Source organism: Lepidochelys kempii, chromosome 5 (genome assembly GCF_965140265.1).
Source record: "Lepidochelys kempii isolate rLepKem1 chromosome 5, rLepKem1.hap2, whole genome shotgun sequence".
NCBI lineage: Eukaryota > Metazoa > Chordata > Testudines > Cheloniidae > Lepidochelys > Lepidochelys kempii.
In genome coordinates, this window is record NC_133260.1 from 3,091,678 (window position 1) to 3,106,679 (window position 15,002).

General features: G+C 61.5%; 1 protein-coding gene across 2 annotated transcripts in view; it reads right to left on the reverse strand.

The window, feature by feature from the left end:
• IL11RA (interleukin 11 receptor subunit alpha) overlaps positions 1-15,002 on the reverse strand; it is a 66,027-nt gene that overhangs the window by 17,515 nt on the left and 33,510 nt on the right. The window contains exon 1 of one of the 2 annotated variants that reach the window (XM_073343348.1): positions 13,638-13,745. The exons of the other annotated variant lie outside the window; for it this stretch is intronic. The gene's annotated coding sequence lies outside the window, so the exon portion shown is untranslated. Of the gene's footprint in view, positions 1-13,637; positions 13,746-15,002 lie in introns of those variants that run through there. 2 annotated transcript variants of the gene reach the window in all.

The window sequence follows — 15,002 nt, forward strand, 5'->3', positions numbered from 1 at the left end:
ACCTGGAGCCACGCAGAATCACAGGGTTGGAAGGGACCTCAGCAGGTCATCTAGTCCAACCGCCTTGCTCAAAGCAGGACCAATCCCCAATTTTTGCCCCATATCCCAAATGGACCCCTCAGGGATTGAACTCACAACCCGGGGTTTAGCAGTCCAATGCTCAAACCACTGAGCTATCCCTCCCCCCCAGGCCTGGCCTGAGTGCCCCTGGATTTACCCCAGCGCCACCGGAGCAGGATGTCGGCCCCAAACACTCCTGGTTTTGAGTTACACCCTGGGGAGCTCGCAGGGACGCGGTGAGAACGGCCTCTGAACCCAGGTCCAGCACCGTGCTAACGGCTCTCGCAGCCAGGATCCCTCCAGGCACACCAGTCCCCGGCTCCGCGCTGGAGGCTTGATCAGGCCAGAGTCTCCTGCAGAAAATCACGCGGCTGGCTCTGCCTGTGCCCGTTGGCCCCCTGGCATGGCAGTGCTGGGCTGCTGCCACCCTGGAGCGCAGCAAGGGGCCCCGGGGGCTCAGCTCCGGGCCGAGGTTTACTCGACACTGTTTATTAGAGGCTTGTTTGTTTATTGTCCGCCAAGGCCAGGGTTTTATTTTTCCACATCCTGCTGTGGGATTTATTTGGACAAGCGGTAACCAGCCATGTTTGGATTTCTTTCTCCTAGGGCAGCACCCAGCGCCCTTGACAGTTACAGATTAAACCTGCCTTTGATGCCGTGTTTCCACTGTCCAAAGGCGGGACGCTGGGCAAATTCAGAGGGCCTGGAAACCGGGGGCTGCTTTAGGTGTAGGAGGTGCCGCCAAGCCGGCTCCAACATTAGTGTCGAGCGGCATCCCAGCCCCAAGACCTTCCGCTCTAGCCCCTGGGTTTTCACTTGCTCTGAACTGCCCAAGAAAGCCATCCCTACCCGGCGCTGCGAAGCTCCCCGGAAGCAATGACACGTCCCTCCGGCTCCTAGCGGAGGCTCGGCCAAGGGGGCTCTGCGCACTGTCCCCACCCTGAGCGCCAGCTCCGCAGCTCCCATTGGCTGGGAACTGTGGCCAATGGGAGCTGTGGGAGCAGTGCCTGTAGGCGCGGACAGTGCGCAGAGCCCCCCGGCCGCCCCTCCAGCTAGGAGCCAAGGGACATGTCACTGCTTCCGGGGAGCCCCCTGAGGTAAGCACCACCTGGAACCCATTCCCCGAACTCCTCCTGCACCCCAACCCTCTGCCCCAGCCCTGAGCTCACTCTCGCACCCTGACTCCCTCCCAAAGCCCACACCCTGCACCCCAAGCCCCTGCCCCAGCCCTGAGCCCCCTCCCGCACCCAACTCCCTCCCAGAACCTTCACCCCACATCCACTCCCACACCCCAACTCCCTGTCCCAGCCCCCTCCCAGACCCTGCACCAAACTCCCTCCCGGAGCTCACATCCTGCACCCCCTCCCGTGCCCCAACCCCCTATCTCAGCCCAGAGCCCCCTCCTCCACCCCAGAGCCTGCACCCCCAGCTGGAGCCTTCACCCCTCCTGCACCCCAACTCCCTGCCTCAGCCGGGAGCTCCCTCCCGCACCCTGAACCCCTCATTTCTGGCCCCACCTCAAACCCTCACCCCTCCTGCACCCCAATCCTCTGCCCAAGCCTGGTGAAAATGAGCAAGTGAGTGAGGGTGGGGGAGAGCGAGCGACAGAGGGAGGGGGCTGGAGTGAGCAAGGGGTGGGGCCTCGGAGAAGGAGCGGGGCAGGAGCAGGGCTGTGGGGAAGGGCTGGGGCAGGGGACGGGGCTAGGAGGTTCGGTTTTGTGTGATTAGAAAGTTGGCAACCCTGCAAACGTGGGATCTTCATTTTGCACAGCTCTGCCGCCCACGCAAGGGGCAGGACACGGAGATCTGGCAGGAGAAGGGCCCTGGCTGACTGAGAACCGCCTGGAAAACTATAGTGAAAACAGCTTTGGATTTGGGTGAATGGCAAGCCTGGAAAAACATACTGCAGGCTTGCGCGGCCATGTGTTAAAGATGGCAGAGTGGCCATTAGAGGCTGGCTGGCCCAGCTCACGCTGTTCGTGTAGCGACAGAGTGAGAAGTGTTTGCAAGTTCAAAAACGTCTGACTTTCTCCAGCGAGGTTCCCAGACGGCCCTGGCCGCTGGACGTTTCCCCACACAGACCAGAAACGAAAACCCCGGAAAAGCCAAAAACCCCAGATAAAGAAATTAGATCCTCTTTATCAGTTCAGACAAAACCTCCAGCACTTAAAGGCAAAGGCCTGGCTGGGTGGCTGCGGGCATAGACCTTCACCTGTGCAGATGATAATCATAAACCAGTTATTCCTACCGCCGCACCGCAGTGCCCATGTCCCCACACCGCCCAGCGCGTCAGCCGAGATGCTATGCTTCCCTCACTCGCCTCACAGTATGCCCACAACACAAATCCCCCTGCAGCCTCCAGCGCAGGCTCCACGCGTAAAGAATTCGCCTGTAAGGCTGGAGACTGGACTGAGCTTTCCCTGTTAAACCACACGTCCAAACATGCTTCTCTAGGCACAGCAGTTACCAGACCTCGGCCAGAAGCTCTCCACCGACAGCTGACATGGCAACGGGCGCCAGTTCGCTCAGTGAAACAGTTAGATACTGAAATGGGGATTTAAATCCAACAGGACCAGCCCCTAGGCCAGAGCTAAGGTTATTGTGTTGTGACAAAATGGGCATTTGTAGAGTGGTTAAGCACAGGGTGTTTCCTTGGGCAGTATAAAACATAGGATGTCTGGAGCTATTCGGTCTGCTGCCGAGTGCCTGGCTTTTGTAAATGATGTGATGGGAACACACCCGGCTCTCACACAGCGAGCCAAGCCGCTTTGCTTTGTGGATAGTCTGTGCATGCACCCAGCCTAGTGATGGAGTTTTCACCCTCTTCTTAATCCCCTTCCACTGCTCCCTAATCACCTTGCAGGCCAGTTCAGCAGGGGATTTATGCAGAGAGCTCAGAAGCAATGTAGCCTGGCTGAGCTCGGAGATTACCTAACTGAGCGAAACCACAATTGCTGGATGGTATTGCTGTGGTTACCCGCCTTAGCAAGAGCTCCACTAAAGGTTAAGATAAAGAAAAACCCTCACGTTAACTCCTTGGTGGCCAAAGGCACTCGCAGCTCCCAGGGGACAGACACAGCAGAAGAGATCACGGGCCCATTCACCGGACAGCAGCGGGTACAGGGGGCAGCACCCAAGGTGGGGTTTGCCCCATTACAGGCCTGCCATGCCTCGCTGCGACAGCTAGTTCAGGTCCCCGAGGCAGGCCCAGGCTGGCACTGCTTTGATGGTGCTGGGGTTGTGTGGCAGGAAATATTTTTCATGTGTTTTTGCATATGTCACTGGGTGCCAAGGGGCCCTTGGCTTCACCACAAAAGACACTGAAACTTCCCCAGAACCCCGCCCCTGTGGGCCCAGCCCCGGTTGGAGACGTGCCATTTTCAGCACAACACAACGTATGGGTGTGGGTGCAAAAAACAAAAACACAAACCCCGCTCAGAACTCAGATACAAGATGAAAGCTGCACATAGAACCGCATCAGCAAGTCAGAGATTCGAAGCGCAGCTGGGACCATTAGATCGTCTAGTCTGACCTCCTGCCTAGCCCAGGCCCTCACATTTCACCCAGTTACCCCTGTACTGAGCCCAACCACTTGGGTTTGGCTAAAGCACCCTCCAGAAAAGCCTCCAGCTGGGTCCGAAGCCATCAAGAGCTGGAGAACCTGCCATGCCCCTTGGCAGTCTGTTCCAATAGTTAGTCACCCGCCCAGTTACACATTTGTGCCTTATTTCTAATTTGTCTGGCTTCTGCTTCCAGCCGTTGCTTCTTGTCCAGCCATTCTCTGCTAGATCTGAGTGCCCTTCGGTCCCTGGGATTTTCCTCTGGTGAAGGCAGTCATGCACTGACCGAGTCCCATCTCAATCTACTCGTTGATAAACTAGACGAGGTTTAACTCCGCATGGCTGTATTAAACCCCGCTTCGCTTTTCACAGGCCCGGCTTACACAGCGACCCCGATCGCTCTGTGGGGCCTCGTCACTATTTATAGCTCCGCCAATCTGTGTGCCCGCCGCACGTTTTACCAGCAGGGATTTTATATTTACTGCCCGAATCGGGGCGGGGGAGACGTTGAAAAGCGTCAGGCCCAGGACGGAGCCCGACGGCCTCCCGCTAGGACCCCATTCGATGAGGATTCCCCTTTTGAGAGCTCCTGTAGCCAGCCCTGAACCGGCTCCCGCAGGCTCTGGTGATATTGCAGAGCGCTCACTTTCACTCTCCACGTCTCCGTTCCCGTCTGTCTCCCATCCTCGGGCTGGGCTGGCTGTGGAGACCAGGAGCTCTCGGAGGCAGGGACTGGCTGGGTCTGGGCAGTGCCTGGTGGGACCTGATCAGAGGTGGGGCCTTTGCCATCCCCATTCCAAGCCCCAGACAAATGCTGAGCCCGCAGAGTCTAGCAGGGAAATCCCACAGGGCAAGGGTCTGCGGAGGTGACCCTGACCCCTGCTAGGAGCCAGCCCAGAGAGCGAGGGATCGAAAGAGGCTGCCTGAGAGAGGGATAAAGGGCCTGGGATGGAACCTGCGGCTAATGCCCGAGCACAGCCAGCCAGCAGAGCGCCCTTGCCAGGAGGAGCCCAGAGAGAGGGGCAGAGACGGAGCGTGGGAAGCCCTGGGCCGGCATCTGAGCGCGGCGCCCTGCCCTGCTGTCTGCATGCCAGCCGCTCTGTCCCTGTCGCTGCGGAAAGGAGGGAGGGCTTTTTTTCTCCCCTTTCAGTCCCCCCCGCCCCCAGCGGGCAGCAGAGTGGAGCGGCTAAGGGCTGGCAAACGCCATGGGGCAGGCAGCCCCGGTGCCAGCACATACTTAGCAGGGCACGGCCATGAAAGCCTGGAGTGCGGGCCCACATGCGGAGCCAGAGCGGCTCAGAACAGCCAGCGCTCTGTGCTCTGTGCCCCGCCCGGCTCCTGGGCACGGCCCCGGCAGCGAGGGGGGAGAGGGCTTTGTGCTCCGATCCTCCTGGAGAGCCCTGGGGAGGGGCCTTCCCCCGAAGGGCAGGGCGGCCGCAGAGGGGCCTGCGTGAAATGAGTTGGTGGGGTCTCAGTGCTGCGCCCTAGGCGCCCAGACCATGGAAACGAAGCCAAAAGGCACCTGTCCTGGTACCGGCCTGAAGCGCCCGACGTCACCAGCGTTTGCCAGGCCTCGGGACACCGCACGATTCCAGGCACCCGCAGGGGGAGGGAGCGGGACAGAGACGGAAGTGAATGCTACAACCCGACGTAGCTCTGCGCAGCGCCCCCATCAGACAACCCAGGGCAGCTGCTGCCAGCCCAGAACCAGGCTGCCCCCCTTCGAGGTGACGAGTCTGAAAGCTGCTGGATCTAGAAGATCTTGCCCTGCTGCAAGGACAGGAGCCCAGAGCTCACCAGGAGCTGGACGAGGCAACACGCTGTACCTTCACCCCGAGAGCCTGCAGGGCCAGGGCTGACCAAGGGCTCAGTGCAGACGCGGCAGGCAGCTCTAAACCCAGCTGAATGGCCGCATGACCCAGGCAAGAACACCCAGCTTCTCTGACAGAGGGCTTGTTGTCACGGAGTCCCCGGGCGATGCTGTTGAAATGCTCCCTGCGAAGCCAGGCAGGACTCTGGGGAAGTCTCCTTTCTGTGAGCAGCCTGTCTGCAGGACACACAGCTCACCCGGCTTCCACCTTCCTGGGTCTGACCTCGGAGCATTCAGCCTCCTCTGCCCCTCCATGTGCTTCCCACAGCGAGTCCGCTCAGGCGGGGCTCCTGGGGAAGCCAGAGGGTCCTGCCCCCCAACTCCGCAGTCAGACGTGACTCTCAGCCAGCCAGTAAAACAGAGGTTTATTAGACGACAGGAACATGGTCTAACACAGAGCTTGCAGGTGCAGAGAACCGGACCCCTCAGCTGGGTCCATTTTGGGGGCAGTGAGCCAGACAACCACGTCTGCCCTTCACTCCATGTCTCCAGCCAGCCCCAAACTGAAACTCCCTCCAGCCCCTCCTCCCCTGGGCTTTGTTCCTTTCCCAGGCCAGGAGGTCATCTGAGTCCTTTCTTCTCCAACCCTTTAGCTCTTACCTTGCAGGGGGGAAGGGCCCAGGCCATTATTTGCCAGGAAACAGGGTGTCAGCCATTCTCTGTGTCCAGACCCCTGCACACACCTGCCCTCTAGGGCTCTGCAATGAGCATACATCCTTATCCCACCTCCTAGATACTTAAGAACTGCCTAGGGGAAACTGAGGCACCCCCACACTATTCAGAGGAAACATTAAGAACAGTCCCACTTCGTCACACTTGTCCTCTGGCTTCTCACAGAGCTTTGCCAGGGAGGTCAGCGCCGTAAGCCTGCATCCCAGGGGGCTCCCAGCCTGGGCGAGACACCCTACCTATCTCTGGTACGGACAAGCCCTACCCAATACTCTGAACCCTATGGATGAGCACCCAGGGCCTGCCCACGCAGAGCCTTCCTGCAGAGCAGGGACTGGGAGGAGCGGGCAGGTGCCTTCTGGTCTATCCCACGTCTGGGGGACCAGGCAAATCATTAGAATGAAGACACAGTTAACGCCATTCATTACAAATAACTGGCATAAAATGCCACCCGCGAGGCTGCACAAAACTTGGCAGCCACGAATCTACATACAAACGACTTCATCACCTCTCCCCGAACGCCCCCCACAATTCCAACACCCCGTCCACCAGCCAAAGGAACGTCGGCGAGCAAAGCAAAACCCACAAGCCTTCCCCAGGCAGAATCACGTCCCAAAAGAGGAGAAAGACAGACCCCCCCTGGAGCTCACAAGGGATCCACTGTGGAGTTTAATGTGGATGGTGCCTAGATACTATGGTGATGGGTGGCAGGATAAAACAGACTAGATAGACAGACAGAGCTCCACAGAGCAGAGCTGGGGCAGCAGAGGGGGGTCTGGAGAGAGGAAGCCAGCAGGAGACAGACGCCCCCCTTCTATATTTGCTCCAATGATGACCTAAGCCCCAGCACAGGGAGTCCCCAGCAGGGGAAACAATGGGACACTTTCTTCCTCCGCTGGGTGGATTCCTCTGCTGTTAATTACAGAGCAAGAGCGTCTGCTGCCCACGGCCTGGTGCAGCCGGGGACCTCTCCAGGCCATGACCGGCCTCACCCCAGCCCAGCCCGGCAGGCGGGGCTGGCTCGGAGCTGAAATGCAGCAGCCGCTTCCAGCCCTCCCAGGCGGTGGGAAGCCGAGCTCAGCTGCGCACCCGGAATCAACGTGGTGTCTTGGGAGGGTCAGCGGAGGGGGGTCCCCATCTTCCATCACACGGCGCCGGGGTGGCGGCCTGAGCCAGCTGCCCCTCCCATCCCAACACCCTCCATGCAGCGGGAGTCTGGCGCCCGTCCAAGTAGCTTCCTCCCCCCTCCCCCCGCAATCCAGCCAGCGAAGGGGCGGCCTTGGGACCCCAGCCGGGGCAAGCCGCCAGGCTGCTGCTGGCCAGGGGCGACTCGAGCCTCGAGGCACCAGCCTATCCGGTCCTTCTGCCCCCCACTGCTCCGCGGCCCCTTGCTTTGCTCTGAAGGAAGGACTGGGTGCGGACAGGGCCGCCTGGCCCTTGGCGAGGGCCCGCCCTGGCAAAGCCCAGCATTCGCACAGAGCTCTGGTGAGCAGGGTGGCCATTACCTCTAGCCCTGCTGGATGATGCAGGCGAAATCTGGGCTGATCAAGATGCAAGCAGCAGCCCTGGCCGCCGGCTGCCTGCTCGGATCTGCGCTGCTGGTGGCGACAATACTCCTGCGTGCAGACATCTGCCGGGTGCCGGCTGGGCAGCAGATGCGGTGCGAAAGGCCAGCCAGCAGGGAGCTGGAGAAGGCAGAAGAGCCTAGGCTTGCTGCAGAAAAGGGGGGTGGGAGTTGCCCAAAGCGCCCAACGTTGGCCAAGCTCCTCCGAGTTTTCCCGCTCACTACAGTCCAGATCAGCGCAGCTTGCTCGCGGTTTTCTCACAAGCCTCGTAGCGTGGGGCGGTTCTCGTACAGCCCCACCTCCCGGAGTCCTGGGATTCGAGGGGAATCTTGGCTCGCGTTAGCAAAGCAGTACGTTTCCAGCACCTCCTGGCTGCAGGGAGAAGCTAGGAAATGTGACCCCTACAGCCTCGAAGCCCAGAGGATGACTGACCAGACCCCAAGCGGGTTACTTAAAAAACCAAAAACCTCATGATCTTTCAAGCCAATCTCATGATTTCTGTGGGGGGCCAACTCATGATTTTGGAAGGTTTGACGCTGGAAACACAATGCTGATCCCAGCTGATCCGAGGGGCGGGAGGGGACCTGCTAACACAGCCCTCCACAAGAACCATCCCCTTTCAAACTACGTGAGCCCAAATGTCCCAGCTTATTCCCAACGGCACCCCCTGCAGGCCATCAAATGGCCGTGCACTCGGACACAAGTTAGCTGCGTCACCCCATCGGGAAGCTCCCGCTGGCTGAACGAGCCCGAGAACCAGGGAATGGAACCCAGCAGCTCTCGGTTTGTAAATTAACCCTTCCAGATGGCGCGCCTGTGATTTCCCAGCCTCCGTTGACCTATCTAAATGCAGACCTGATCCCCAAGTCCCATGCGCCTCTGGGGGCCTTGAACCAGCCAGCACCCCAAAACGCCCAGCAGTTGGCATGGCCCGTCGGCACCCACTGTCCTGCTCTGCCCCCATCCACTGACAAGAATCTCTGCTGGGTTTGCTGCTTGTTTTGTTTCCTGCTGAGGATGACGAAACACACACGCGTGTGCGCACAGAGACATACACACACTCGTTCTATGCCATGCCCCGCAGTGGCCTGGCAAGGAGATGGCCGGGATTCCTGGGGGAGGCACCAGGGTTGGGCCAACTTTCCACTGGACTGAGTGCTCTGTGCTTGGGGTTTTTTTGCTTCATTTGATGTCACTCTTCAAAGCGAAAGGGAGACGCGGGCAGAGATTGGGGAGGGGATGCGGGGGGGGAAGAGACGCTCGGGGACTGGGGTGGGGACAGAGGCCCCTGCCAACCAGGCTGAGGCGCCATGGGGGCCTCCGAAGCTCCCCACTGCCAATCCTCCCCGAGGGTGGTCTAGGGCAGTCCCAGTGAAGTGGTGGCACAAGGAGCCAAGTGGGCTTGGCAGCGTCTCCCCCTGCATGCTTGGTGCCAGCTTGCTGCCTCCAGGGTCACCCGCCTGCAAACACAGCGTCAGCCACCCTGGGTGCTGGGCGACATCTCGCCCACGGCACCCTCACCATGGCAGGGGGATCCAGGCTGGGCTGGGTGCCACGTGCCGGGCGACTAGAACCCACGCTCTAACGTGCCTGGATGGGGCCTCCAGCCCTGGGGGGCACCCTGGTGAAACGGACCTGGGCACCGTGTGGCTGCAGCTGCAGGCGAGAAACCAACGGGCCTCCAGCCCGACCGGCTTGCGAGAGCCCTTCTGTGCCAGCCCAGGACACGAGGCCCCAAGCAACTCGCTGCTCAGGAGACTGATCCAACACTGTGCCTCAGTCTGGGCAATGCAGGGAACATTCGCACAGCCGCTTCTGTCTCTGAGCTGTCCGGGGAAAGAGCCCTGGCCCCAAGGGCCCCTCCATCTCTCCCCCCAGCACCGCAAGAAGAGGGCGCCTGGCCCAGGACGAAGGAGGTCAGACAGCCCCAAAGCGCCTTGAGAATAAGCTAGAACCATATTCTGGGCTTGCCTATCCCGACAGCGGCAAAGTGCTTCCCAACCCGGGGGGCCGACCCCTCCATTGACTCCCCCCAGGCTCTGCACCGGAGCCGGGGATCTGCCCCTCCAGCCCTGGCTCCTAAGGGACGAGCCATCCCTGCAAGTGAACAGTGCAAATCAAACAGCCTGACCAGGCACTTCCCTGGCTGTGGATCCCAAAGATAAACCAAGCAGGGGCTGGGTACGGGGTGTCCTTTAAAGAGACTCTCGGGCCCTGGGGCTCATGGACGCAATCCTGGAAATGGCCCTGTCCGAGAGCGGGGATACAAACACGCCTTCTGCCGGCGGGACGCCTTGCCCCGCATTGCGGCAGGGGGCGCGCACTGTCCTACCTACACAACCCCGACTGCCTGTGCACAGAGCCCGGGCTTGTGGGGGCAGTGAGCACACGTCACCACACTGAGCTTCCCAAAGGGCTCGCTGCCTGCGGGTCCACCAGCCTGGGGCTGCAGTCGGGCCTGAACCAGGCCTGACGCCACGAGGACTTGCACCAGGGGAGGGGCTGGCCCAGGACTTTGAAGGGGCAACTCCAATTCGCCCTCCCAGCTGCAGAGCTCCAGCGGCAGGTGGTTGGGGCTAAGCCTGATCCCCCCCAAACCCCACGTTCTCCTCAGTGCTCCTGGTAAGGACCCAGGCCCAGAGACCCAGCAGGGCCCAGGGAGCCTTAACGCCTCTCCAGAGGAGGGACGCTCCTTCCACCGGCTCAGTCACGGCCAGGATGAAACATGTGTCGGACTGCGCCCGTCAGTCCCCCAGCAATACCCCTATGGCCCAGCAAACCTCGCACTCCCTTTGCATGGCCCGTCTTTAACGCTCTCCCAGTTACTGGCCCTAGAAGGGAAAAGGTTTCCCCCCATGAAGATGCCAATTAAACCAAGAAAAACTCTCTGCAAACGCTGCCCTTCCTCCAAGCGCCACAGCAGAGTCCTGGAGCCCCACGCGAGCTCGGAGCCCAGCTACGCTCACATGGGCTGCAGCCAAGTGACCCCAGAGGAGCCTGGCACCGAGCGGGTCCCTGGCACCTGCCCGCCAAGCCAGGGCCAGTTCTGCAGCGGGTGTGAATGTGCTGGAGCCGACAAAGCAGTGCCCACATGCCCGCTGCAGACCTAGCTCCAGTCCCTCTCCCACCAAAGCTTAGCGCTTCTCTCAGGAATATCCCCACCCTCGCCCTGCCCCTCCCTGTTAGCCCCCATGCGGATCCGCCAGCCCTGCACCAGCGTTCCGTCTGGGGGGCTCCCCCCAAGGTATCGGACGGCGAGGAACAGCCCCTTCCTTGCCTGCTTCCGCAGTGGGGTTCTCCTGGGTGCTGGGGCCAGAAGGGACCAAGGCGACCACTGGGCTGACCCATGTAACACAGGCTGGGGCATTTGGGCAGGCCCCACCAGCCATGCAGCTCCTGAACCCTCCTGGCCCGGTGGGCCCAGCACACAGAGGCTCAGAACAGACGCAGCAGTGCTGGGGTGCAAGAGGTGGACTTGGCCCCAGCCAGGAGCCTGCTGCCGCGAACCCGGAGCAATGCTGCTGGCTTTAGTCCGTTTACACTGGAGTCACGGGGGGCAGAAACCCCGATCCCGAGCTGGTGTAAATCAGCAGAGAACTGATTTAAAGTCCATGGAATGACACCGAATCACCCATGCGTGCATGCATGCGGCCATGCTCAGAGCAAACCCAACCGTGGGCTGTGTCTAGGGACCGGGGAGCCGCGGGGGTTCGGAACGACAGGAAAGCACTAGAATGGCTTCCGTTTGTTTGAGGAACTCGTTGTGTCCCCAGAGACGGTTCTGAACGACCGAGAAATTCAATCCCCCTCCATTGCAACAAGCGCAGGGCTTGCTGTGCACACGAGGAGTCAAGGCGGACAGTCGCCCCTGCCTGGCTTTTGGGATCAGAGCTGCACCCCCAGCCTTGCCTCTGACTAGGATCAAACGGAGACAGCGTCTCTGGTGTCCCCAGCTCCCCTCAAACCGTAGGGCCCTGAATGGGCTGAGCCCGGCCGGCGAGGAGACCAACACTGCCAGAACGAGAGACAGCCGCAAATCTCACCTGTGCCCCCACCCTTCGTACGACTCGAGTCTCACTCGTGGGAGCACCCCCCAACACTTGCTTTCTTGCTGCCACTCCGGAGCACCCAGGCTGGGCAGCGCGGGCATGTCCTGACCTATAGGCAGGAGCCAGCAGCCATCCCCCTGAAATCGTGACATCCAGCGACCGAGTGCCTGGCTCCGACACCAGCTTGGGCGTAACGCTGATTGTAAACCAACTTGCCGAGTGGCGCTGCCCAGCTGCCCGCAGCGTGTGCCCGGAGAAGGACGCCGCTGGGATGGCAGGTTGTGCCATTCCCCAGTGCGGTGCCCTGGTGGCACGAACCAGCAGAGCGCTGCGACTGCACCAGCTGTTCTGGTCTCCCCAGGGAGAGAGCGGGGAGGTGGCAGAGGGGTGCCAGTCCCTCCTCTCCCCAGCCAGGCGCATCCAGCAGAGCTCAGGCTGAGACGGTCAGCAGAGCACACCCCAAGCTCCCTCAAGCCATCCACTACCCCCGCGCAGCAATCGCACCAGGCCGGAGCCTCACCTCACATCAAGCAGCCCAGGTCCACTGGGCCTGCTGGAGCGGGGCCGATTGACACCAGCTAAGGACCTGGCCCCACACGTTATTGGGTCGAGTGGGAAACCCATGACGGGGACAAGGTTCATACAGTCACCATCAGGACAGGACCGGGGGCCAGGTTCCCATCTCAGCTACTCCACCGAAGTCAGCTGAAGTACACCGGCACTAAACCAGAGTGACTCCGGATTGGCACCGGGCGCGAGCAGGACGTCCCTCGGCAATCCCCTCTCTGCCTCAGGGTTCCCCCAGAAGCGTGACACTCCCTCGGACGGACGGGGTGAAAGGGCCGTGTTTGTTGTGAACGCTAGCAAAGGCCTCTATCCGGCCAGCTCCGAGCACAGACGAAAATAGAAGACAATAGACATAAGCAGCCAACAAATGTTAACGCAGACAGATTAACGAGCTCCCAAGGCAGCTGGGGAAATCTGAATGAGCCCGAGGCTGGCCAGACCGCCGGCTGGCGTAAGGGGGGCGCTGCGGTGGCACCGGGAGAGGGCGCTGGTGTGGATTGTGAGGGAAGGCAGAGCAGGAGAGCCTGGCGGGAGGCTGGCGCGGGCAAGACCACAGCCAAGGCATGTGCGCAGCCAGACTGGCGTTTACACTGTGCTGCTGGGTCCCGCTTCCCCCCCCAGTTCGCTCACAGGAGCCGCCCGGCCCCTGCTGCCCCCTTCCCCATCACACTGAGCTGCAGAGAGTGGCCGCTTCCCACCTGGAGGTGCCCTGCCCCTCTCACGTGGCGTGGGGCGGCCAGCCAGGGACGGAGCGTGACCCTTAGCAGCAGAGACAGACCCCCATCCCTCTCACTGGGGCAGGCCACTGAGACAGTGACACTCACCAGGGGATGGCCAGAGTCACGCCATGGACTCAGCCAGGGCAAACCTGGAGCACCCCCCTCCCTCCCCAGCCAACCCTTGTCCGGTCACCCTGGGGCAAACCTGGAACACCCCTCCAGCCCGACCCTGTTCCAATCACCCCGGGGGCAAACCCAGAGCAACCCCCCAAGCCTGGTTCTGGTCACCCTGGGATAAATCAGCTTTACCCCCATGTCCAATCAGACCCAGCACGCCCACGGGCTGCCTGGCTGGGCAGCGCCATCTGGGCAGCCCCAGCCCACAAGCACCAGTCGATTGGCCTGATGTCCCGATACTATCCGGACTATCCTGATATTAGGGGCTTTGTCTTATATACACAACTATTCTCCCCCTCCCCTCCCAGCAGCCTCCTCCGGGAAGGGTGCCCCTGGCCCAGCACAAACCCGCCCGGCCCCGAACCCGTGTGCCGGAGCGGCTCCCCATCCCTCCATCCTACCTTCAGAGCCGGCTGCCACGGCCGCAGGTCCCCATGCTGGCCCGGCTGCCCCGACCCGCGCTCGGCTGCGGAGAAAAGGGGGGATTCTCCCCCCTGGCCTGCAGCGGGAGGCTCGAGAGCGCACACCAGAAAACTCACTCGCGCTGGCCCGCCCCCTGCAGCGCGCCCCCCCCGGCCCCACTGCAGGGAACCAGAGCCTCTCGCTTCCCAGCGGTAACCCGAGGCGCTGGCAGAGCCGAAAACCAGGGCACTGAGAGCAGGCGGCAGCCAAGCCTGGAGTCGCTGCCAGCTGGGAATAGTTTTTATTGCAAAAAAAAAAAAAAAAAAAAAAAAAACCTTCTTCCCGCCCCCGCCCCCACCCCCGCCTGGGCCGCCCCTCGGCCCCCAGCCATGCCGACCGCACGCTCCAGAAATTCCTAAAAATAACCTCCCAGCAAAGTAACAGCTCAGCAGCTGGGGGAGCGGGGCGATTTCAGCCCCCAGGCAGCCGCAGGTCGCCAGGCGGATGGGGCAGGCCGGGTTCCAGGCCGGGGGGCTCTGCAGCCAGACGGGGGGCCCAGAGCTGCAAAGAGCAGGGCAAGGCGCTGGTCCAGCAGTGAGCCCCCTCTCGCTCCCCACAGGTTAAACAAGTGTGGTATAGCCCGTCACGTCTCTGGGGGTGGGTCGGGTCCCTCTGGGCCTCTCCCCTCACTAACCTCTGGGACCCCGGGACAGACGCTCCTCCAGCCCCCCTCCCGGGAGGGGGAGGGGAATGTCCCACCAACAGGGGAAGGGAGAGGTGCAGGCCTGGGAACCCCAACAAGAGACGGTTCCAAAATGGATCTGAACCAGGCCCCCAAACCCTGCCAGGAGGGGGTGTCAGTACCCGGCCTGGCCATTGTCAGCCCTCAGTACATGAAGAGTTTGCCAGCCTGGGTGCAGACGGGCCTGGGGAGGAGGGTTCCGGCGCTCCTGGAGGCTGAGAGCGGGCGCTGCCCGGGCATGGCAAACTGGCCTGCCTCACGACAAACGGGGACACCACCTGCTCAGTCGCCAGAAGGCTGGTGAGTGCCCGGAGCAGCCCTGGGGCTGTGACTGGGCTCACGACCCAGCCAGGCCGCGTTTGCAGCCCGAGCAGGGTGCCCGGGCAGGAGGAATCCCAAACCGCACCATGTCCCTATGCCCAGCGTGTGCCAGCCACTGGTTCACACCAGTGCCAATTCCTTGGCCCTCACTGAGCTGCCTCCTTAGGCGCAATGAGCTCTAAATGAATCCCACTACAAAACTACCTTCCACTTTGCCCCGGTGGCCCGCCCGGGACCCAGTTGCTGGGGAATGTCCTCTGTCCCTCGCCTTGTCCCCGGCCAGCCCCACGGCACTTCCCCC